The following is a 25,000-nucleotide window of genomic DNA, read 5'->3' on the forward strand; positions in this document are numbered from 1 at the left end:
CCCTTAACAGCCCTTTTTACCAGATAAAAACGGATTAAACAGTTTTCCACATGTCTGAATACCTTATATATCAAATTTTGAGTCGGTAGGTAAAACAATTCATTGAGTTGTCCTCACACACAATCTCACTGTTACAGATGTATAAATATATATGATATGGTTTCTTTTTCAAATTATTATTTTTTTAGTGTAAATAAAATTTTGTACACACAAAAAAAGGAACACATTTAACTATGAGTAAATGCTGCGTCAGTCTAGAAAGATTTCTCCTAGTTTTTGCTAAAATTGTATTCATACACTGTTAATAGAATCTTTAAATAAAAGCCCCCCCCTCGCACCCCGAGAGAATTAAGACAGACTCCGCACTAAAGGATTAAATGCACTAAAGGATTAAATGCTTGCAAAAAAAAAAAAAATGTTTGAATAGGATGTGGTTAAAATATTTAAATAAATTCATCTCTCGAGTCAGTTGTGCCTCCCCACAAGAACAGAGTTAGACACAAGGGCAGATTTTAATGCGGGGGTAATATATCTTCCCCCAAAAGAGGCACTCTGGATAGGAACAAAAATAAAATTATTTCAGTCATGAAGGATTTTCCTTCCACTGATTGAGGTCAGAAAAAGTGAATTGTAGTATCAGAACAGATACTACACTTTGTGCTTTGTTTCAGCTTAGTTTATTTATTTAATAGTTGCCAGTATTGCGATTAATTAAGCGTAACTTGAATCTATCTCCTATTATATAAAATGTCCTGGGTAAGACCTTAAACTATATCCGATGGTGAGGCCCCAGCTTGCGGGCTTTGGGGAGTGTGGAGCCACCATTTAATTGCCGTTGCTCTCAGGTCCACTCTGACCCGGAGTGGTAGTACATGTTAGGGTCACAACTAAGATCAAAGTGTAGTATCGTTTCTTCAGATGCTGCACTTCAATTTCTTGTTCTCTGTCAGTGGAGGTGAAATCCTTCACGACTGAGACAATTTTTATTTTTGTTCATTTTCTCCACGTTAAAAAACGACCCTGGTGTCTAACTCTGTCCCATGGGGAGGCATTGTAAATAGGAACTATGGGTTAAATAGAAACCGACTTAAAGCAAACAAACAAACAAACAAACAAAACAAATATACTCTATCAAAAAATTGTTCTTCAAAATCACTGAATTTGGCATTAAATAACCTGAAAAGGGTTGATATGCCGTAAAACAAAAACAACCAACCAACTATTATATAAAAGTCACTTTATGTGTGTGTGTGTGTGTGTGTGTGTGTGTGTATGCTCCTTCCTTATAGGTTCCGAAACGGCGGAGCCCATCTTTTGAAAACTTTAATCAAAGTTAATTTATAAGTCTGGCAGTGTTCTTAGATATGTTTTGTATAGAAATTCCTCCGATAAGTATTGAAAACGGAAAAAATCCGATCCTAAAAATAGACTTTCTTTCTTACGGAGAAAAAAGAATTTTTACAGGGGAATATTTTAGGTGGCACCGGCAAGGGAGATAATAAAGTCTCAACAAATAATTTCTTCTTAGAAAAAAAAAGAGGTTTATTGACATCTGGAAATATATCACAGTGGTAGAGCATTCAACTACAGATTGAGTGATCTCGAGCGCGAGTGTACCTCAACATTTTGTTTTAATTTTTTCTTATTAATGAATTCAATTTATGACAAAAGAAGAGGTACTATTTCAAATCGCCGCAAATCGTTTTTTCGTTTGCATATTTTAAAACTAAACATTAATCAAATGTGACCGTTCATCGTCAAGCACAAATATCAGCTGACGTGATATTGTAAACAAACACAGACGGAATTTGATGAACGACATTATCATTATTATTTAATTTTTATATATAATTTTCTTGCGAATTAGTCCACAGGGCAAATTATTCCTCGTAATATATAATATTCAATAGAGGATTGATCCCTATAATAATAATAATAATAATAATAATAATAATAATAATAATAATAATAATATATTCGCAATCTGCATAAATATAAATATTTGTACGACCGGGCAACGCAGGCATCCAACTAACTAGTTATAAATAAAATAAATCAAACTAGTTTTATAATGTAGAGTTCCTTTGAATATGTAGAAATAGCAGGCGGCCCGGCATTGCCTGGTCGTAAAATACGCTTAAATATGATATTTTGATTAATACAAACTTCGTATTTGCTATTATATTATATTTGACCCAATATTTAATAATCATTTCAAAAGTCTTTACAAAAAAAAATGACCCATGCGCCACCACTGAGAATCGAAACCAAAACATTTAGCTTACGATTTACTTTTTCCTTTGACGTTAACGCCTGAGCTATGAAGACATGTTTGCTGCAAGACTAAAAATTAAAACATGAACCAATAGCTATTACGTTACGCATGCATATTCGTAATGCCGTCGTTCAACGTTCATCTGGCAAATTCCATTTTTAAAAATTTTCTCACTTTTGTACCGATTTTCCCCAGCTGAAGCCTAAATATAAACTTACACATAGGTTCAAATACCTTATATATTACGTTTTATATCTGTTTACTAAAACTGACAGAGGAGTTTGACAGACAAAATTTTTTAAACAAATATATATATACACATACATAAATATATATATAGAAGTTTGTGCTTACTATAAGCTTTTTAGACAAATATTACGCAAGTATAAATCATGTAGAATATCTGCATGGATATAATTACGCATAATAGTTAACTAAAGATGATCCTCCCATAAGAAAACCGAAAAAAACTAACAGGGAATTAATTAAAATAGATGTTTAAAAGAATATGCAAATAAGCTAGATCTTTTGCGGATGAATGCAATTCCACGACTCAGATATAACAAAGTTGTATTTTCTGTTTTAAATAAATAGAAAAAATGGGTTTTTAATATGAATTGTAACATGGATATTAGATACCCAAATATAAGAACAACAGATATAAGAGAGATTTTCTCTGGTCCCGAATTAGAGCCTGTACAGGATAACCCGTATATAAGAAACCCTGGTACAAGTGTAACCGGATATAAGAGAGTCGTAGGGAGAGGATAAAAACTTTCTTTTTACCGGGTTACATTATATATATATATATATATATATATATATATATATATATATATATACTAGCATGAATGCCCGGCGTTGCCCTGTTGTTTGGAGGTGTACGCTGAGCAAAAAAAAAAAAGAAAAAAAGACGGTCAATTTTTTAAAAACTTTGATCCCTATTATGACCCCTTAAAATTGATTGTTTTGGGCTCAAATAGAGTTATTAAGTTAGATCCATGTCCAAGGAACCTATATCTAAAATTTCAAGTGTTTAAACCCAAAATTGGCGGAGGAGTTTAGTAGAGTTCTCAAAGATCAAATCGTTTAACTTTGACTAATTAATCGCCTAATTTTGGCCGAAAACCGATCACATAGATTTTCCCAAATCTCAGTACCCTGTATATCAAATTTCGAGTCTGTAGACTGAAAATTGACAGAGTTATTAGGTAGGGAAATGTACACACACAGACAGACACACAGATACACAGACAGCTAGATACACAGACACGTTCACTTTTATAAATATACTAGCAGTTCCGCCCGGCATTGCCCGGGCCCAAGTACTGTTCATAAGGTTATGTGCATATATATACATGTAAAAGTGTGAAAATGTAAAGTAATGCCTTTCTTTATAATAGTTTTCCTTAACTGCCATAGAGAAAAGACAGTCAGACATTTTCACTTTTATAGATAGATAGATAGAATTGATGCAATATATAGAAATGATTTTAAAAGTATAAAAAACGACTCATGCGCCACCACCGAGAATCGAAACCAAGACGCTTAGCTCACGATTTATTTTGCCTCTGTCGTCAATGACTGGGCTATGAAAACACGTTTACTGTAAGGCTAAAAATTAAAACATAAACCAAGAGCTACTATGTCATGCATTCGTAATGCCGGTGTTCGACCTTCACCTGCCAAATTTCATTTTTTTTTTAATTTTCACACTTTTGCACCGATTTTTCCGGGCTAAAACCCAAATATAAAGCTTCGTATGGATTCAAATACCTTATATATGAAGTTTCATGTCTGTAGACCAAAAAATCTAGGAGGAGTTTGGTAGGCAAAATTTGTTAAGCAAAAATATATACGTATGCATAAATATATATGGAAACAATTTTGTGTTTACTATCAACTTTTTACGCAAATATTATGCAAGTATAAATCATGTAGAATACCTGCATGAATCTAATTACATGTAATAGTTAACTGAAGATGATTATCCCATTAGAAAACCGAAGCAACTAATAGGGAATTAATTAAAATGAATCTTTAAAAGAATATGCAAATTAGCTACATCTTTTGTTAGTGATTGCATTTTCTTTTTAAATGAATATGAAAGAGGGGTGTTAATAGGAATATCATATCAATACACACAAAAGAAAAACGAATTTGTAGGAGTATATATATATATATATATATATATATATATATATATATATATATACTCGTATATTACTTTTTAAAATACTTTTTTATATTTGTATATACCCGTCCTAATAGTTCGTAAATGACACCAGCTTTTAGAGGAGAAACAAAATTATAGGTTTATTGTTTGATGGGTGGATTTTCTTATAATGCGCCGGAAGTCGTAGTAACCAGAATTCATTGTAATAGTTAGACGCCACATCAGCCACGTTCCATAAGTAACCGAATCATAGTTTACGAACAACGTTCGATTCTTTCCTTTCAGAAATGGAACACCTACATCAAATCCGTTGCTACTCCTTTCGTTTTGTTTTGCGGTGTTTTTGTTTTTGTTCTGTGTTGTTTTGTAGAATTTGATATTTTATTCATATACAGGTAAAAAAAGGGGAAGGGGGAAGCGGAACCAAGCAGCTGTTAACCTACTAACTCAAAGTCTTCTCTTTACACGTGTTAGCAAGACTACCCGGTGTTGCACGGAGCAAAAGTAACATACTTCTGTTAAAACTTCTATCCTTCTATCTCTCTAGTTCGCTGTATCTGTCTCTCTATCTTTCTCTCCTCGACACCTCTTTCTGCTCTGCCCAACCCATTATTCTCTAGATGGACGCACATACAGACAAGTATCCTTTATTCAATAGATTATTGGAGTAATTAGTCGGCATTTTACTCCTGATCTGAAATGGAAAACGTACATCAAATCCGTTGCCAAGGTCGCTGGAAAAATGGTGGGATTCTTCTACCGCTTAAGTAGATATCTCACTGCTGATGCAATTCTTAACCCATATAAGAGCCGGATACGTCCAAAGATAGAATACTGTTAGCAAATCTGGGCAGGAGCTTCTAGAAAGATCTTATCCTGCCTTGACAGATTTCAAAATAGACTTTTCAGCCTAGTGGAAGATGCTTTTTTTCTCTTCCCTGCAACCTCTTTCCCACAGAAAAGACGTTGCGAGCCTGTCTCTACCGTATCGCTATTTTTATGGCAAGTGCTCCTCTGCGTTTCAATCTATGCCCCCCTCTCCAAACTTTCACGAAAAAAACTCGTCTCGTAATTCCCCCCACTCTTAATCTGTGCCAAAACCGAAACGTGGATTTCATGAACAAAACTTCTTTCTTAGAATTGTACCCCGTGGAACTCTCTTCCGTTTCCCAGCTTTCTAACTGACTACAATTTGGTCGGCTTCAAGTCCAACGTAAACAAATTCTTGATGAGCCGTTCCCTTAAGTAATCCAATTTCCTGAATTTCCACTACTTCTACATTTTAGATATTATTTATCCAGGGAAACGCCGATCGGGTGTTTGTTTTGTAACTGTTTTACTTTTAATGGGACATATAAACATACATACACACTGACACCTGCTCTTCATATAATAGATGACTATTTTTTACAAGGAAGTCACCACTAATCAAGGCCCAAAATCTACTCGAGGATAAAGGTTAGTGAGCGTAAAGTGGCCACCGAAACAAGAGTGTTGTGTTCGCTAGTGGTGGAAATTGGGTAGAATTTGATTATTTAAGGAACTTGTTTACATTGGACTTGAAAACGACTATGGTGTTGTACGGCGTGAGGTAACTTTTCCGAGATCAGAACGAGGCTAAAAATTTGGGACACCTTTTCGTACACTTGCACCGAATGACCAAGCTGCAATAAAAATCATTATCCACACGCATCTCTTCAATATATACATATCGATAATAGTAAAAATATCTATATATCTATAAAAGCGAGAATGTGTGTATGCGTGAAGACACTTCTCAACCTATACACTCAACGAATTTTTGATCTACATACGTGAAATTTCTAGCATAGGATAATCAGATACTTGGAAATTTTTTTTTTATCCGTTTTCACCCGCATAAAAACGGCTGCTAAGGGGTCAAATTTGAAAAATTACTACTTGGGGTTATAGTATTTTTTCTATTTTCAACTGTTTCACGAATACACATGCGTGGCCGTGGAAAATGACAGGTTCTTCATGTTAAGAAAAAGAAGTTCTGGATTCGTAGACATTTATGCTGACGACACGACCATCTATAGCAGCACATCAAAAACCGTAAACGATCAAGTTCTCTCTGATTCTCTCTCCTCTGATCTTGAGCACGTAGTACAATAGGGAAATTATTTTTAATGCATGTAAAACTAACCTTCTATCTTTACATCATCAACGCCCTGACCCCAATCTTGCATCGATTGAAATGGATGGCTCTCGTCTTGGGGATGCTTCATGTTTTGACAAGCTTCTGGGCTTGACCTTTACTCCCGGTCTGAAGTGGGACACGTACATCAAATCCGTTGCCAAGATCGCTGGAAAAAAATGGTGGGATCCTTCTATCGATCCAGTAGATATCTCACTGTTGATGCATTTCTCTACCTATATAAGAGCCAGGTACGTCCAGGAATGGAGTACTGTTGCCACATCTGGGCTGGAGCTGCTAGGAAACTTATCCTGCCTTGATAGAGTTCAAAATAGACTTCATTGCCTAATAGGGAATGCCCTTTTATCTTCTCTGCAACCTCTTTCTCACAGAAAAGACGTTGCGAGCCTGTCTCAGCTTTATCGTTATTTTCATGGCAAATGTTCGTCTGAGCTCCAATGGTTCCTCCCCCTCGCCAAACTTTCACGAGAAAACACTAGTCTAGCTGAAAACACTATTAATAAATTCCCCTACTCTTTATCTGTGCCTAAACCTAAATGTAGATTCCATGAACAAAATTTTTTTTTCTCAGAACGGTACACCTGTGGAACTCCCTTCCGATTGCCTGCTTTCCAGCTAACTACAGTATGGCAGTCTTCAAGTCCAATGCAAACAAGTTCTTGATGAGCCGTTCCACTTGAGTTAACAAGTTTATCGAATCTCCACTACCAACGAGTACTATGATTTTTATGCTGCACACTCGGTAACCCCTTATCCTTGAGTGGCCTCTGGGCCTTGATGAGTGGCAACTCCTATGTAAAAAAAAAACAACAACAATTTCTAAAGGTCGTGTGAATCTGGTTTAATGGTTATCGTACTTGACTCACTGTCTTTAGGTCTTGGTTTTGCGGTCTTGGATATGACCTTAGACTATATCCAGTGATGAGGCCCCAGCTTACGGGCTTTGGGAATTAATTACCATTGCTCCCAGGTCCACTCTGTTAAATAGAAATTGACTTGAAAACAACAAATATATTCTATTAAAAATTTTTTCTTCAAAATCTTTGGCTTCGGCATTAAATAATCCGAAAAGGGCTGATATGACGTAAAACAAAAACAACATTAGGCTTTGGTTTCGATATCACCTCGTATATTTTTTTGTTTTACTTACAAGAAATGAACTGATCAGAAATAACCTAATACTCACATGCACAAGTTTCAGTTTCTTACCGTTTATTTTTACTTCATTCTTTAAAAGGAATTTAACGTTACGTTTAATACCTAAGGTATTTCTGTTTATAATAACAATAAGAATTCTGCATTAATTAAAATATAATTTATTACGGGGCGAGGCCAGGCGGCCTGATAGTAAATAAAAGTCGATAAATTAATTGATAATTTATTCATCTATAATTAAAATGAAAGTTTCAAAATCTTATTTAAAAGTAATTTGATTTAAAAAAAGCCACAGAGACTTCTGGCTTATAGTTGCTCTATGCTTTATGCTTATACATTTAGGAACTCTGATCGAATTTTACTGTAAACGTGATTGTTTTTAACTAGTGTTAAAAAAATTAATCAGCATTTAAATCGGGAATAAGGAAAATCGCAACTTTTTGGGTGTCGGAATTGGAATTGAAAAGGTGTCTGTTTTCCGATACCCAAACCGATTCCTTTAATTTTCAGTTTTTGTTTAAAAATTAATTTTCTATAGAAAAATGTTTGCCATTATAATTAGTTTAAACTCTCTTTCTCTCTTTCTCCACACACACACACACACACACACACACACATATACAGTTGTGCCCGATATTATTCATACCCCCCCTTGAAAATTGAGTTTATTAGGTGTAACTTTGTTAGAATTTATTGTTTACGTCCATATTGATACATATTCTTAATAAACCTCTTCTGATCATTTTCGTCATTTTAAAATCTCGGGATACTTGTAATAAAAGAAATATACAGCTATTTATAAAATCTGCAATGTTCAAAAATAATCATACCCCCTTATTTTTTCAGTATTAATCGAGTTTCTGACTTTGTTTCCTGTTTGATTCTTATTTTGAATGCTTTTATACAACCTTTGATTAATTTCATTTCGTTTTTTGCATTTTTCAGAAATTAAAATGATATCAACTGAAAACCAATAAAAGAATAAAAATTATTAGAATGGGGAAGAAAAAAGAGCTTAGTAATGATCTTAGGGCTAAAATTGCGAATTCACATAAGGATGGTTTAGGTCAAAAGTCAATTTCCAAGAAATTTGAGGTCCCTACAGCAACAGTACAGAGCATCATCAAAAAATTCCAGAGCCACCACACAACAAACAACTTGATTGGTAGAGGAAGGAAAAGGAAACTGTCTGCTAGAGCCACCAGGAATATTGTAAGAAGTGTTAATGCAAATCCAACCACCACTACTAAGGACATTTTAGAAAATCTGGAGTCTTCTGGCATAAAAATATCAAGGCAAACATTGCAAAGGACTCTGCATGAAAATGGTCTGAAAGGAAGAAGACCAAGAAGGACTCCATTGCACACCGGAAAACACCTTGCAGCACGTCTAAAGTTTACTAGGAACCATGTGAATTCTCCAGAGTCCGTTTTCTCAAGTATTTTGTGGACTCACGAAACAAAAATTGAATTGTTTGGCCATATGGATGCTTCTTACGTTTGGAGGAAGAAAGGAGAAGCTTACAACCCAAAGAACACCATACCCACGGTGAAACATGGTGGTGGTAGCCTAATGTTTTGGGGCTCCTTTTCGGCTAGTGGTCCAGGTAGTTTGGTCAAGATAGATGGAACCATGAAGAAGGAGCAATATTTGGAGATACTCCAGAAAAACATTAGACAGGATGCGGAGAAGCTCCATTTAGGACCAAACTGGGTCCTTCAACAGGATAATGATCCAAAACATACTGCCAAAATAGTCAAGAAATGGTTTGAGGATAATCAAATTAATGTTTTGGAATGGCCTAGCCAGAGTCCCGACCTGAACCCTATCGAAAACCTCTGGCACATATTGAAAACTGAGGTTAAAAAGCGGAAGCCTAGAAATTTGAGGGATTTGGAGAACTACTGCATTGAAGAATGGTCAAAAATCAGTGTTGATGCTTGTAAAAACCTTGTTGATAAATATCCAAAACGATTACAGGCAGTTATTAAGAATAAAGGGCATGCTATTGACTATTAGTAAGAGAGGTATGAATAATTTTGAACTAGTGCCATTATTGTTTTTCTTTGTATAATGTTTCAAACTTGCATAATTTATTTATTTGTTGAGTTTAAATTAAATGCTTATGCTTGATTTATTGTTTGAAATCCCTTTAATATTGTCTACCTTCTGGTTTGAGCAATAATCTTATAGAAATCTCAAAGATCCGAGGGGTATGAATAATATCGGGCACAAGTGTATATATGTATATATATATCACTATTTTTCTATCTAGATTTTTCTATTTATCTATCTGTATCTATATTTACCTATCTATACCTTTTTATCTATCTATCTATTTATCTATCTATGTATATCTATCTATCTCTCTCTCTATATATCTATATATATATATATATGTATGTATATATATATATCCTTTTATCTATCTACAAACATGTATCTCATTACAATTAGTCTTATCTATCTATACCTACATATCTATCTATCTCTACTTATCTATCTACATTTATTTATTAATCAATCTGTATCTATATCTAAGTTTTATGTATGTATGTATTGTATGTATGTATGTATGTATGTATCTATCTATCTATCTATCTATCTATTAAGTTTATTTTTGTCTGCACACACACACACACACACACACACACACACATATATATATTTCTGATTCTATTAAAACCATTATTATATTTCCCAATTACATCGTGTTTGTTTGAAGTAAATAACAAACTCGCTCCTTTTATACATCAATAGTTACTGTATAACTCTACAACGTTCTATTTTCTTTGAAAACACGTGGTCACGAAGACTCTATAAACTCTATCAATCCGACATAGCTGCTGCTGATGCTGCTGCTGCTACTACTACTACTACTACTACTACTAATAATAATAATGAAAATAATGATAATATTACTAGCCGGGCTTGTGGAAATTCCACAGCGGCATCTTTCATATGTAATACCTTGCTGCTGGGCATTTAGTAGACGTTCAGTGTGAATGGAGCCCCCAAGATGTTATTGTAGCCATTTTGTTAAAAATATAAAAGTATTTATCTAAGTAATCTGATTTACGTAGTGTCAGAATATATCTGGTTATTGCAGTTTATTTCCACTATCCGTATAGGAGTTTGTGACACTGTATAGACGCCCGGCGCGAACTGAAACCCCACGATATTATTATATCTTTAGACCTAGCTAAAAAAACAAAAAGGTATACTTCAGTTTTAGACATCATCAACTTTTTTTTTTTTTTTTTTACATTATCTCTCCGGCGATCGGGAGATCCTATTTATTGAAAAGGAGGATAGAAAGTGACAACATGCTACGAACATTAAATTAGCGCATTTATATATTAATTAAGTGCTTGTAGCATGTGATCACTAGGGCTGTGACAACAGCATATTCTTTTAATTGTTTTGACTCTTGAGTATATATCCGTTGATATCTTATATATTTTTATATAGACTGATGTGGTTCTCGGTCGATTAAGTGTGCCTATGTCGGATATATACCCGAGAGTCAAAAGAATAAAAAGAATATTCTGTTGTCACAGTCCTACTTATCACATTCTATTCTCCTTTTTAATAAATAGGATCTCCCGACCGAATAATTTGTAATTTGGAAACCGTGACACACGTACGTACGTTAAATGTTCTATGGTATTATTATATAAATAATTAGCGGGGTGGGGGAACCCGGTTTTGCCTGGGCGTAAAATACGCTTAAATATGATATTTTAATTTGTCTAGATTTCGTATATATTATTATAGAGTCGTGATTTCAAGAGTAAAAAGAAGTATTTGGGTGCTATTAGCTAAAATCGGAACTAGTAATCAAAGCTGGTGACGTTACCACTGTACCAACGTGACACGCACATAAAGTGATTAAAAATTAAACTAAGATAAATGTACAAAATGTTTAACGATTTTTCAATTTTTACCCATTTTTGACTGATTAAAAACAATTTTATCCGGCTAAAGACCCATGAAAGAACGACCCGTAAAAAAAAAAAAAATCCAATCATTTGAGGCCCCTAGTGCCGCTCTGCGACTTTTAGTTTCGGAGGAGATAGAGTTTGAAAATATGGACACAGACAGACAGACATATAGCTGTTTATATATTAGATTATAATAATAATGGAATCTATGAAAACTCTATAAATTAGACCACAGTGAGAAGTAAGTCAGAATCGGTACAAAAAGAAAAACGACAATGTCAAAACATATGCATACAAACTGATAAGGTCGTCGAACATTCAAAATCTGACATATTTTTCCTAAACAAAAAACAAGAGAACTTGCTCAATCATTGACATAGCTTGTCCTTTCGTTACAGGTTGGTTGGTTGGTTTTGTTTTACGGCATATCAACCCTTTTCAGGTTATTTAATGTCGAATTCAAAGATTTTGAAGAAAATTTTTTAACAGGTACTATCACTCCGGGTCAGAGTGGACCTGGGAGCAATGGCAATTAAAGGGTGACTCCATACTCTCCAAAGCCTGCAATCTGGGGCCTCAACATTGGATATAGTTTAAGGTCATATCCAGGACCTTCGTTACAGGAGTGCAAGAAAAAGTCCATGAAAAAAAAAAGAAAAATATCGAGATCTGAAATGGGAATTTGGTAGACTATGAAAATTTAAAGAAGTCGAGGTGATTCCCATTGTAATTGGGACGCCTGGGACCATAACGAAAAGCCACCATAAATGGCTTAATAAGATGGAAGAAACAATTTCTGTTTCAATTTTGCAAAAGGCTTTCCTGTTAGGAGCGGCGAAAGTGTTAAGGAGGTACACCTCGAATATCCAAAGTCAAAGTAATTGATCTGATTTTCAAAAAAAAAAAAAAAAAAAAAAAAAAAAAGAGAAAGAAAAAAGAAAAGAAGTCGATCTAAAAATATCCAATATTTGAGACTATTATGAAATAACTAGCAGGAAGATCCGACGTTGCCCGGGATTGAATGATGATCAATGAATGTTTCACAACCCAATATTTTTTTTATTGTTATCGATATCGATGAATTCACTCATTTTCAAGTAAATCGATTGATTTCCTGGAGAAAGCTCCACATGCTTTCCCATTGACTTAATGACTTAGTCTACAATACATTGTAGTCGACATTGCACTGTAGAGAACCGACTGATTATATTATAAATTTTTTTATATATAACGGCTTAAATTAAATTTAAAAATACAAGAATCACGTAACATGGTTCAATTGTGGTCTGAACAGAAACATTCTGTTGCTTGTATATGTTGGACCTTCTTGCTTGAGTGGTAATAAAACTTCTTAAATGCTCTTTTGATCTTAGGCTGTATAAGGTGTTAATTTTGGTCCAAATCGCTTGTTCCTTTTTTTTTATTTAATTTTTAGATTATCGATACTTATCGAAGGTATTCCCCCCCCAAAAAAAAAACTATCTAAGAACACTGGCAGATACATAAAGTACATTTGCGTGAAATTTCATAAAAATCGGCTCAGCCGTTTCGGATTTCTTAGTGAACGAACTTACACAAACAAAGATCCTTTGATATAATGATGATGATGATGATGATGATGATGATGATGATGATCGCAAAGATGTACGAGCGGTAAAATTAACGAAATATTTAAGAACGAAGTACGAGTAAGTCTTACAAATTATGGGTTCTCACTATATTTTCCATAAAGTTTGCTTAAGTTTATTATTGCATAAAAGAAAGCCGAACAGCGGTAGGAGAAAAGAACCTTCCATTTATTTTCATTGTTACGCATGAACGCATACGTTCATGACAGGCACTGCGCACGTCCGCACACACGTGCACCACAAACTGTCGAACTCGCACGCAGACTTATTAAGCATTGTCGTACGTATACTGACACGCCGCAAACTTTCGCACACACGGGCAATAAACCGTTTTCGCTCACACAGGAAAAGCGCACTATAAAGCTTTCGCAACGCACGCGCCCCAGACACGCTATACAGTTTTCACATATAGATTGAAGCACTACAAACTTTCACACATACAGAGACACACGTTTCAAGATATACAGAGAAGCGCACATTAAGCTTTCACAGCTCACGCACGGGCGCAGTCACGCGAAATACCAAAGTCTTATGTATGACATAAAAAAGAAACCGGAATTTTAGGAAGATTTCTCTATCATTCCAGTAATTATAGAAGCAACCAGACTCATGAAAAACAGACCAAATATCAAGGTCTCATATATGATATGAAAAGAAACTGGAATCTTAGGGAGATATCAATCATACCAGTTATCATAGGTGCCACAGGGCTTATGAAATAGAACCTGAAGTCCTACCTAACTAATATTCCTGGTGAACCAAGTGCAAAAGAGATCCAGACCATTGCACTTAAGGGAACAGCGACGATACTAAAAAGAACTCTCGGTTGGTTTACATAAAAAGCAGGGCTATGTTGGCAGCTGGTTTGGTTGCCCCATACCCAGCATTACAATCTTCAAATGAAGAAAATTAATTAAAAAAATTTTTTAAAAAATTTTTCAAAAACTACCTAGCAAATGTATCCGTTATTCTGGGTGCAATAGACATTCAAATAATTGCATTTAAAGTGACGGTTAAAATCTTAAAAAGTTCTCTCCGCTAGAATGTATGAGGAATGAGCGAATGCCTGACATCAGGTAGAATGCCCCATCCACAGAAAGAACAAAATGATTCGCTACTAGAACTAGGTATCTGAAGATGCTGGCTTCCTAACCTAAAATGCACCAAATGTTATGGTTTATTTCGCTTCCAATGGCAAAACTCAATCATGTTCTGCAAATACAAAACAAAAACAAAAAACATTTCCATCAACGAAACAACCAAACGAAAACCATGAATAAAATTTAAAGATATAAAGAACTTGAAACATAAAACTCATTTTTCACTAATTATTGGATTCGACATTAAATCATCGATAAAAGGGTTGATATGCCGTAAAATGAAACACACAAAACTCTATGAATAAATATTTGTAGATAAAAACCTTTCGTGCAACTACATCATCATAGTGAAATTCGGAAAACGAAAAACATCGATTAAAAAATAATAATGGTATCTACTGGCATTTTGTGTCAATTTCAACTAAAACAATGATATCTACTTAATTGGCATGTCAGAAGTACTTAAATATTACAGCATTATTTAAAAACAAACATGAGTTTTCGATCTTTATTGTAAACAACACTCACCATATTTCTTTGGTTATATGTGACAAGGGAAGTAACTTAGTTATGCTAAAACAAGATATTTATGATTTTTACTGCACAATGTATTTTAAAATTGGCAATAATTACATACTACTTATCTCCCCTTGGAACTCTCCAGTGTTTTTAGCCAAACATTTTATTTTTGCTAATTTTCATCAAAACATGTTTTTTTTTTTAAATAATTTTTTCAACCTAATCGTTTTTTCGTAATTTTTTATTCATTACTGTAACATGGCAATTAATTAGAAACCATTGGTTTGCCCTGAAACATTAAAAATTCCGAATTTCGCTATTGCATTGTAGTTGCACCAAAATTTTTTAGGCGGTCCCTTATTGTATGACATATCAAACCTTTTCTGGTTATTTAATGCCGAATCACGTTGACACATCGGTTCTCGCCAGAACTTAAACAACGTTGCTCCTGGCCAGTACCAGATGGATGAGAAGGTGAGGCACTGTATGTACCGCGAGGTAAAATACCAGGTTGCGAAACTATCCTTTTCTCGAGGGTAGACGGGACTCTCTTAAGCCGTGGTAGGCACCCCATCTATTGATGGCGTCACGATAAAAAAATAACCTTGATAACCCTAGCGAAGCATCAAGTATTTAGATACCGACAAGATTTGAATTACACTACAAACTTGTGTAGTGAGTTCAATCTCGGCTATGGCCGCGCTGGATGGAATCTAATAATTTTTTCTGCATTAAATAACCGAAAAAAAAACCCAGAAAAAATGTTGACATGCCGTAAAACAAATCACTCAAACTAAACATCATGAATAAATATCTTAAGATATGGAGAAATTGAAGCATAACACCCGGAAAGAATTGATATTAGTAATGGGACGATTAATCAAAATCAGAATCGGGAATCGAAAAGATCCAAACTTTTACGGCATAAAAATCGGTATTAGAATCGGAAAAATGTGTGTCTATTTATCGATGCCTAAAACAATTGCTTTTATTGATTTTATTTCTTTGTTTTTTTTTTTTTTCAAAAGAATTTACCACGGCTAGTATTAATGATGAAATGATAAATGTTTACTGATTTTAAACTCCTAGTAAATCTAAAATCTATGGGTCCTACCCATTATAATATTTTCTCATTTGCGAAAAAAATATGCACATATTAAATTAAAAAAACTCTATATTTAGAAATTTAAAAAGAATCTGAATTGAAATCGGTAATTGTATCGGTATCAGGAAGTTAGAAAAAAAAAACAAACAAAAACAATAACTGTATCGGATCAGGAAAAATGCTGGCATCGCTTGTGACTAGTTGATATGTTGCGAAACAGAGCAACCAGTCCACCCACTTGATGGACGAAGGAGGGAGTGATTCCCCTCGTTTAGAAATTGATCTTTCAGCAAATATTTTATCATTTTGTTACAGTTAACCAGAGATAAGTTTAAAAAAAGTTTACATTACTATTGCTGAGTTCTATTCCAGTGCCATTATGCTGAAATAGAACTCTACAAACAATCTAAAATTATGGTGACTATGGCGCTGCTTACACAGGGTGACCGTCTCCTTATTCTCTCCCCACCTCCCCGATAACAAAAATAAAAAGAAAGTAAGAAATACAGTAAAATTAATAATTAAAAAAAAAAAAAAACAAAAAAATAACGCCCATGGAATCAATAAAATTCACAATCTTCTCTGCAATATGGTGCAAAAAAAATTGCAATCTATGCCTGACTTTTTCACCCAGGCAAAGTTTTTTTTTTTATTTTTTTTACATAGGCATCACCACTTATCAAGGCCAAGAGGCCACTCAAGGATAAGTGTTAAAGAGTGTACAGTAGACATTGGACAATATAGTAATCATTAGTAATGAAAATTTGGTAAATTTGATAACTTATATAGAACGGCTCATCAAGAACTTATTTACGTTAGACTTGAACACAACCATATTGTAGTCAGCCGGAAAGCAGGAATACGGAAGACAATTCCACAGGCGAGCAGTACTAAGAAAGAAGCTTTGTTCATGGAATCTACGTTTAGGTTTAGGCACAGATAAAGAGTGGGGGGAATTATTGATAGTGTTTCCAGCTAGACGAGTGTTTCTTGTGAAAGTTTGGCGAGGGGGGACCATAGATTGAAGCTCAGTTGAACACCTTCCATGAAAATAACGATACATCAGAGAGAAACTCGCAACATCTCTTCTGTGAGATAGAGGTTGCAAGGAAGAGAAAAGGATATCTCCTACGAGGCTACGAAGTCTATTTTGAACTCTATCAAGGCAGGCCAAGTCCTTTCTAGCAGCTCCTGCCCAGATGTGGCAACAATATTCCATCCTTGGACGTACCTGGCTCTTATATAGATAGAGAATAGCATCAGCAGTGAGATATTTACCGGATCGATAGAAAGATCCCACCATTTTTCCAGCGGCCTTGGTAACAGATTTGATGTACGTGTTCCATTTAAGATCAGGAGTAAAGGTCAAGCGCAGAAGCTTGTCAAAACTTGAGGCCTCCTGAAGACGAGAGCCATTCATTTCAATTGATGCTAGATGTGGATCAGAATGTTGATGATGTAAAGAGAGAAGCTTGGTTTTAGATGCATTAAAAGTAACCAGCCACTCCTTTCCCCATTGTACTACGTGCTCAAGATCAGAGGAGAGAGAATTGGAGAGAACTTGGTCGTTTACTGTCTTAGATGTGCTACCATAAATGGTAGTGTCGTCAGCATAAATGTCTACAAATGATGTAAGGATGTGATTTGGAAGATCATTAATATAGATCAGGAAAAGGTTGGGCCCAGGATGGACCCCTGAGGGACACCGGCATTAATACTGTGAGCTTCTGATTTTGCCCCTCAACTACTACTCTTATGAACCTATCAGAAATTTTAATTTACACACACACACACACACACACACACACACACACACACACACACACACACACACACACACACACACACACACTGCCTCATTTCAATAGCATGCCAACGCACACTACAAAAAGTCACACCTATGCGTACATACAACTTGTGTTAGTGCACACACACACACACACACACACACACACACACACACACACACACACACACACACACACCACAATCTATGGCCTTTCAAAGGTCAACTGGGCAGTAGCTGCCTGGTGCGCCCTATCTTGCTTGATAAAATTCTAAAACTGGCTTCGAAACCTAGTAAATGATGCCCTTTTCTATTTCCTGCCACCTCTTCCCACAGAAGAGACGTTGCGAGTTTTTTTTTTTTCACAATCTCTATCTGTGCCTAAATCTAATTCCACGAACGAAGTTTCTTTTCTAGAACTGCCCGCCCGTGGAACACTGTTCCATTGGGCTGCTTCCCGGCCGATTACAATATGGTAGCCTTCAAGTCCAATGTAAACAAGTTCTTGATGAGCCGTTCTCTTAAATAATCCAAATTCTGGCCAATCTACACCATTAACGATTACTAAACTACCACCTTACATATCTATCTATCTATCTACCTATCTATCTATCAATCAATCAATCCTTATCCTCGAGTGGCTTTTGGGCCTCGATAAGTGGTAACTCCCTTGTAAAAAACACACGCACACACACGCTTTAAAACTATGGTCTTTTGCCTAGAAGCAAACTACATTTCATCTTTTACTGATATCGTTTTTGTCTTTTGTCACGTCAAAAAGTATCTCTTTCAGAAGACCTGAATTTTCCTCACATTAAAAACCTACCTTGTGTCTAACTCTAGCCTTACGGGGAACCAAAAAAATTGGGACACTCTATAAAACTTCTCTGTACATAGTGCACAATTATACACGCAGGTACTTAGGAAATTTTGCAAGCACACACACACACACACACACACATACATACACACACACACATAAATACTAAGCACGTGCAAAATGCATTCGAAATCCTCAGAAAGTAAAAACATTTTTATTTCTCCACTCAATTAAAAATTCTGAGAAATCAATTAACTTTAATTAAATTTTCAATATATATTAATTAACGATATTGGAATCTAATGAAATAATTTAAAAAAAATGTTAGCGAAAATGTATTATTTTCTATTAAAAAAAAAACGCCATTACTAAAATATACAGTTTAAGCAATAAAAACGCATAGGTTTATTATACTTTTTTTTTTTTAAAATGAAAATAAAGCACCATAGGTATTAACAATCAGCATTTAAACTATTTCTTATATACATCGAAAAAATCCCTAAAGTCCGTGTTAATGAAATTAATATAACTTACAGAATAACGAATTTCTAAAACTAACGGTGTAACCATTGAATTAAACAATGCTTATACAATATTTTCAGAAAACAATATTTTATGTGATTTTAATAACAGTTTCCAATAAAAATTTTAATTTTATATTGTAATGTTACTCTTGTATGCATGAACGTGTAAACATCAGCGTAAGAATTCTGTTATAAACTTTGAAAAAAAAAAACTTCTGGATCATTAAAAAAATAAATAATAAAAATAGTGCGATAATTTCTACAAACGATTAACTTGAAGAAGTATGGGTGGACAGATTGTAAGTTTTTAACTTTCATTAAAAAAAAATCATTTTCTTTCAAATATGAATTCCATTTAATCATCCATGAACAATTATTTTAGCTTATTTTTTTATGGAAAATAAAAAATTTAAGAATAAGTCAAGTAATTAAATAACTAAAATTGACGAAAAAGTAAAGTTTGAAATAATGTGATTTTAAAAAAATCATAAAGAAATCATCGGGAATAAAACCATTGTTAATTAAAATATCAAAGAAAACGTCATCAATAATTTTAGAATATTAATGAATTAAAAACACTCATAAATTAAATATAAGTTAAATATTTATCGGTTTTACATAAATTAAATATAAGTTAAATATTTATCGGTTTTACATAAAATTAAACACATTCTTACTTGTGTACATTCAAAACATTCTAATGAAATAAGCACTATTAATTACTAGAGTAAGTGTGGTGTTCCATACTTTTTTGAAAGTTAGCGGACATTTTGTATTTGAATTTGTCCGAAGAAGTTTTTTGAACGCATTTTTGTTTTTTTAGATAATTTTGCAATTTTTATTAAAGTATGCATATATTATTTTATCTTGAAACTAATTTACTATTTTTTGTTAGAAATAGTATAAGAAAGCTCATTATTATTAAGATTTTAAAATTTGATTTAATCGAACGTGAAATATGTATTATTTACTTTAATCGCCATGACAACATTTTCCAATGAATTTTTAAACACACAAAATATGCAGTTTTTCCTTTTAGAGATTAAATTTTATCTTTCAAACACAATCCAAATTTGAACGTAGACTAAAAATAATTATGATAAGCTTCTTTTAAGAATCATTTTTATTCCGGAAATTTTTATCCACATATTTTGTGTGTGTGTGTGTGTGTGTGTGTGTGTATATATATATATATATATATATTATATATATATATTATATATATATATTATATATATATTATAGATATTATATGTATATATATATATTATATATTAAAATTCTATTTATTTGTCTCCCCATGTGGGTATGGCCAGACCCAGGATCGGTTCCTAGTGTGGGGAGGGGCCAATTAGAGGGGTATAGGTATGGGAGGGGGATGATAGAATGGATGATAGTTGTCTCAGTCATGAGAGAGTTCTCCTCCACTGACTGAAGGGGGGGCGAGGTGTTGGAACAGATATTATACTATGGTTCTAGATGTTTCCTAGTGTTGTTGGTTTCGAGGTTGAGTAGGGATGGTATTGTTCAGTGTGTTGTATTAGAGATAGGGGTGTTATGTCTGTGTGTGGTTGTATTCGCGCGCGTGCGTGTGTTTTAATGTGTGGGTGTGTATATGCATATGGATGTGCCTGCGAGTGTGCCTTGCATTTCATGTTTTTGTGTGTTGATATTAGGCTCTGTTTAGTTCAGGTGTGAATCTTGTTATGAAGTTTTTTTCCTGTGTAAGTAAATAAAAATAATTGTCTGTTTGGAAGATTGGCATTATTTTGAAGCTATTTCCACTGCATATGTGTACGTGTTTTGAAACATAGAGGTGTCTGTTATCTGCAATTTTGATGTTGCTCTTATGTAAGGCCGCTCTATTGCTGAAATTTTTGGTGGCGCCTATGTAGGATTAGTAAAAACGATTTCAATGATTTAAAAACATTATGACAATAATCTAAACATAATTCTCAATGAAAAACCAAGACACGGAATAATAAAATAATGTTAAAAAATACACATTGTTGGTGACTACCCCCTTATATATATATATATATATATATATATATATATATATATATATATATATATATATATATATATATATATATACTATTTTATATTTATAAATGATACTAGCATTCCAGCCCGGCGTTGTTGCCCGGGTGTTTGGAGGTGTATGTTCAGCAAAAAAAAAAAAAAGCGGTAAATTTTTTAAAATTTGACCCCTATTATGACCTCTTTACATTTATTGTTTTGGGCCCAAATCAATTTATAAAGTTAGATCCATGTCGTCAAAGTAACCTATATCTAAAATTTCAAGTGTTTAAACCCAAATTGTCGGAGGATTTGGTAGAGTTCTCAAAGATCAAATCGTTGAACTTTGATCACCTAACAGCCAAATTTCTTGCCGAAACCGATCACTTAGATTTTTCCAAGACTGTAGACTTAAAATTGACAGAGTTATTGCGTAGGGAAATGTACATACAGACTGACACACAGGCACACAGATACACAGACACGTTCACTTTTATATATATATATATATATATATATATATATATATATATATATATATATATATATATATATATATACATACACATTTATATATAGGATATATATACACACATATATGTATATATATAGGATATATATACACATATATATATGTATGTATATATATACATATATATATATATAATAAGTTATAAAATATATATGACGATTAAGCTACACTGAATATTCCGCGTTTCATCCACTCTAATATTCTTCAGGCTTATGCATAACTGACTAACTAGCTCTACCTACGTATTGAGCACTGTTGAAATAAGTACTTAAAGATTACGCATAAATTTATACCTTCGTATATTTATGTGAGTGAACAAGCGGTTACTAATAAAAAAAACAATATTTTTGAAAACGAGTAACTATTAGTGACCTGGTACTATAATATATATGTAACCTGGTACTATAATATATATATATATATATATATATATATATATATATATATATATATATATATATATATATATATATATATATATAGAGAGAGAGAGAGAGAGAGAGAGAGAGAGAGAGAGAGAGACAGACAGACAGACAGATAGATATAGGCGGCATTTTTTCTCTATGGCATATTTCATTAAATAAAATAGACGTTTTTTGTCTATTAATTCTATATTTTTTTCCAACTTACAAATAAAAGTCTTCACTTATGGCGGGAACTGACTAATGTAATCACCATATTCGGGCTCTGTTTTAGGAGCAACCTTCAGTAGCTTGTATATGTATAATTTAGAAAACAAAATCTTTAGTCCCATACAAAAACCGCCAACCTGCTTACGCTACGTTGACGAGATTTTAATTCTTACTAAAGATAAATACGATATTAACACCCTACAATCAGCTTTCCACAATAACTTTATGCTTACTTTTACTCATGAGCTAAAAAACATGATTACACAAAAACAACAGAATCCCCCATCTAGATGTGTTAATAGATTGAAACAAAAATGAATTCTCTACTTCGATTTATAAAAAAAAAAACGAATAAAAATCCCTCTACCTTGAATTATTGAAGTGAATGCTACTATCGGTACAAAACTGCTTTAATTAATAACTTACTAACCTGAGCTAACCTAATATCCTCTTCTCCAACTATTTTAGAACAGGAATTCAACAATAATAAACAGTCCTTTGTAAACTATGGATACCCCAACCATATTATTGATGAACAAATTGGGAAATTTAAACATATCAACCTTAATAATACAGGATTCATACCTACACCTACCACACATATAAAACTTTATTACAAAAACGAAATGCATTATAATTATAGAATAGGCGAAAAAGTATTAAGAAATATTATTAATACAAATGTGCAAACTAAAGACCCTGATAAAAATATATAATTAATCATTTTCTATGATAAATTTAACCCCTCTTACCTGATTATAACTAATACCCCCCTTCGACTGAGTTGCTTGATAGGACTAACTTAGTATACGAGTTCAAATGCCTTTTGGGAGACTGTGACAATAAAAGTGAAAGCATATATGTTGGTTTGACTACCACCACTTTCTCGAGGAGATTAACAATGCATCGCTTCGAAAACAGCGCTATATTTAACCACTTGGCTAAGCAAAATCCCTGTTCTCTGTCCAAATTTATGAACATTTTAGTTGACAACGCATCTATACTTGAACAAACCAATAATAAACGGAAATTTAAAAAACTAGAAGCATTGCTAATAAAATCTAAAAAAAAAAAAAAAAAAACTATTAATAAAATAAACGTTAGCAATAGTAATAACATCCTGAAGTGTTTGTAGAGTTATTTATTTTAATAGCTTTGCAAACATTTCAGGATGTTATTAATTTTAACCAATGGAAAAAAAAGGATTAAAAATGGACCAATGAAGAAAAAAAACTTTATAAATTGTTCAAAACCACTTAGATTAATTTATCCCTGACGATGAATCCTGAAGGATTGGAAAGTACTTTGACTTATGATAAATATGGTGATTACATCAGCCAGTTCCCGCAAGAAGTGAAGACTGTTACTTGGATGTTGGAAAGGATCGAAAATAACGTCTATTCCATTTAATGAAATATGACATATATATGTGTGTGTGTGTGTGTGTGTGTGTGTGTGTGTGTGTGTGTGTGTGTGTGTGTGTGTGTGTGTCTGTCTGTGTCTGTGTCTGTGTGTGTGTGTGTGTGTCTGTGTCTGTGTGTGTGTGTGTGTGTGTGTGTGATATATATGTAGTCTTGGAGGTTTTTAAACCGTTAAAACTATATAAAAATACGTATTTAAATTATATATATATATATATATAGAGAGAGAGAGAGAGAGAGAGATAGATAGGTAGATAGATAGATAGATAGATAGATAGATAGATAGATAGATAGATAGATAGATAGATAGATAGATATATGCGAGGATCGTTTTAAAAATAAATCTTCTTATTTTTAATTCAAAACGTTGAAGAGCTATAAAGACGGCAGCGGTAACATTAAAACGAGCGACCGTTTGTGCTCTAGAATTTATTTTTCTGCATAATCATCACCATTCTTAATGCACTGTTGTTAAGAGTTCAATGCCGCATCTTTGCTTCTGATGAAGTTCGTGACAGTGGTTGGTTACTTTTAGTTTCACACCTGCAACAGGGAAATGAAACTTGCAGGTCATGATTGCATAAGTTTAATTATCATGACCATTACTTCTGATCAATTCGTGCGGAATAAAATATACATTAGCATTACTTTTGAAACGCCCCTTGCATATATATATATTACTAGCAGGGAGACGCAACCTTGCCCGGGACTTTATGAGAATCAACGAATGTTCCACACTTTCAATACTGTTTATGGACATCGAAATCGGTGAAATCGCCGATTCGTCAATCAAATCGAGTGATTGCCTGCTCTAGTCGGGAAAGTTAATAAAAGTTTAAAATACAAAAGTCAAGTATGATGCTTGGATTCTGCTCCAAACAGAAACATTCATTTCGAACGCGCCCTTGTCTTATCCTACTACTAAGATCCTACTGTTGATTGTATACACTGTCCTCTTCTGCTTGTGCGGTGATAAAACTTTTCAAATACACTTGCGATGTTATACAGAATAAAATTTTTAACTTTGATCAGAATCAGATTGTTCTTTCCTTAATGAGATTTTTTTTTATTAACCATTTTTGATATTATCAGAGGTATTTCAATATAAAACTTTTATACAATCACTCCAAAACACATAAGCTATATTTGTGTGAAATTAAAAAAAAAAAATGGCGCAGCCGT

This window comes from Euprymna scolopes, chromosome 33 (genome assembly GCF_053919585.1).
Source record: "Euprymna scolopes isolate OS-2025 chromosome 33, ASM5391958v1, whole genome shotgun sequence".
Lineage (NCBI taxonomy): Eukaryota > Metazoa > Mollusca > Cephalopoda > Sepiida > Sepiolidae > Euprymna > Euprymna scolopes.